The sequence below is a fragment of the Hylobates moloch genome, unplaced genomic scaffold (assembly GCF_009828535.3).
Source record: "Hylobates moloch isolate HMO894 unplaced genomic scaffold, HMol_V3 SCAFFOLD_7, whole genome shotgun sequence".
In the NCBI taxonomy this organism is placed as follows: Eukaryota; Metazoa; Chordata; class Mammalia; order Primates; family Hylobatidae; genus Hylobates; species Hylobates moloch.
Window position 1 is genome coordinate 102,092,953 of NW_026652282.1, and position 2,675 is coordinate 102,095,627.

Here is a 2,675-nt window from a genome sequence, read left to right on the forward strand (position 1 = left end):
AGTGATATGTGTAGACATTATTTAGCTCCACCGAAAGCATAGGCCCCTTAAGGGGAATGTCTAGGCCTTCCTCAAGTTTCTAACACTCATGGTTTCTGTCACAAGGCAGGTATTTGGTAAATGTTTGTTAAATAAATCCCATGGGTTTTGGAATAACTGTTACCATTAATGTTATTTTTTTTTTCCTACGTGCCTAGGTCTTGACTGTCTACACAGGGCCTTCACATCCCTTTTTTCCTTGAATCCTTATCATGGTCTATGAGGTTTCTGCTCTCATGTAAGGGCCATCCATGATGCTGGATACACTGCTGTAGACATAAAAAATCTTTATGTTTGGACAATGTGCTTTTTTTTTTTTTTTTTTTTTTTTTTTTTTTTGAGACGGAGTCTCACTCTGTCACCCAGGCTGGAGTACAGTGGGGTGATCTTGGCTCACTGTAACCTTCGCCTCCCAGATTCAAGCGATTCTCCTGCCTCAGTCTTCTGAGTAGCTGGGGTTACAGTTGTGCCCCACTGTGCCCAGCTAATTAAAATCTTTTTTTTTTTTTTTTTTTTTTGTAGAGACAGGGGTCTTACTATAATCCCCAGGCTGGACTTGAACTCCTGGACTCGAGGGATCTTCCCTCATTGGCCTCCCAAATTGCTGAGATTACAGGTGTGAGCCACTGCACCCAGCCCTAAAACATCTAATTTTTTTCTGATATGATATCTGCCTTTTTGATAATGCTAGGTTTTCAATTGACTGGATTTGATTTGCTTTGCATTCCCATAGCAAACAGTTCATGTAGGTAGATGCCCTTTATCCAGGTAATCCTCGTGGCTATTTCACTCCTTCCTCCCTTTTCTCACAGTGGATCTCTATTAGGTAATTATCCGTTTTAGAAATCTCCATTAAGAATTTCTTTTCCACAGTTAACAACAAAGCTCTGTTTTTATTTTATTTTATTTTTTGACTCCTGATTTTATTATTCCATTTCTCTTTTTTCATTTAGTCTTCTGTGGTTGGGAAGCCTCGCCTCTCAAGACCAGAGTCAGTTGGAGCTGGTTGTTGAGAGTGGGTTGGGGAACTGGGATGGGGGCAGGGAGACCCCCGCTCTGCTGGTGGTCCTAGGTGGTGAAGAAGAACTATACTTCACAGAGCCTGCGGTGTGGTGGGAAGGGGATGAGGCAGGAGCAGCAAGCTGGGGACATGAGACCCCCCCCTCAGTCCCCAGCTTCATTTTCTTCTAATGTTTCCCCACTGGTGGCTTTCTCTCTTTTTTTTTTCTTTTTCTGGGTTTTTTTGACTTGCAGAACTCTGGAGGAGAGCCTTTAGCTCTGCATCCTGGACTTCCATCTCAGACTTGTAGAGGTCAGGCTCGAAGGGACCACTGGTTATCTGCATAAGGCCATTGGGCATGAGCAGAACTGTACATTTAAACTGGGCAACAAATTCACCTTCCTTCTCATAGAGAACATTAAATAGTTGCAGCAGTTCATGTTTGGTGTACTTCACCACACCCATCTGAGCCTTCTTCTCATCTTCAAATGCTCTTAAATGGCATGGCATCAAAACACTTTTCCACCTCACTGAAGAAGGCACGTGAAGTTTTCATTTTCAGTCCGTGCTGTTTAGAGGGGTCTCATTTGTAAATAGTGGTTCTCTGTCCTGCATCCTTGCCCTTGCCCTCTCCTGAGCTGACGAGAACATCCACAGCATATACTTCATGTACCGCCAATTCCGCTTTTTCATGGTCCTTCTTCTGCTGGTCTGTGAGATTCTGGATATGGTTTTCTCCATCGATGACATGCTGCTTCAACGGATGTGACAACATACCTTCTATTGGTGTGCAGTTAAGTGAGTGGGCAGCTTTGTTCAGGGCTTCTGTCACTTGTGTGTTCTGGTTTCCAGGTTTGACCAGGCATAGGACAGCTTCATCACAAAGGTGAATTGCCTTAATAACGTCTGCTTTCCCCCCTGTTACTTGGGTCCCCTGAGCTACATCAACCACTAAAGTATAAGCTACATTAGCGATGAAGCCATCCACATGGACCCCAAGGTCAATTTTTACCAAGTCACCTTCCTTGAGGCTATAATCCTGGTCGCTCTTCAAAGGGGAGAAGTGACATACACAGTTATTTACTGAAATCCTGGTGGGAAAAGCAATACCTTTTTTCATTTCTATTTTTTTCTTGAAGATTTTCTCTATTTCTTTTTTTTTTTTTAACGTATTTATTGTTCGAAAGAGACGGGGTCTCGCTATGTTGCCCAGGCTGGAGTGCAGTGGCTATTCACAGGTGCGATCCCACTATTGATCAGCACCATAATCATGGCATCATCTTTCTCACACAGGCTCAGTACCAACACACCTGAGCTAGATGCTTCTACCAAGGACCGAAGTACCTGGTTGGCAATGTCACCCCCCCATCTTATACTTGGTCACGACCAGGTCCTTGGCGATAGTTTGCTCCTGCTGCTTGTCCTTGCCCGACATCTTCCTACCACCATCACTGCAGCCTCGTTTTCCCTGAGCCGCCACCTGTCTTCCTTCCCAGCCGCAGGCTGTGGTCAGAGCACCCTCGATCCTCAAGGAGAGGGCGAGCAAAATCGCGAGCAAGAAAGGGAGCGGGCAGGCAGGCGAGAGCAAAGCTCTGTTTTTAAATGAAGAAGTTTTCTTATTTCATTTTTAAATACC

At 44.6% G+C, this 2,675-nt stretch overlaps 1 pseudogene; it reads right to left on the reverse strand.

Moving 5' to 3' along the window:
• Positions 1–1,203: 1,203 nt before the first annotated feature.
• On the reverse strand, positions 1,204–2,474 carry LOC116811386 (proliferation-associated protein 2G4-like; annotated as a pseudogene).
• Between the last annotated feature and the right edge of the window lie 201 nt (positions 2,475–2,675).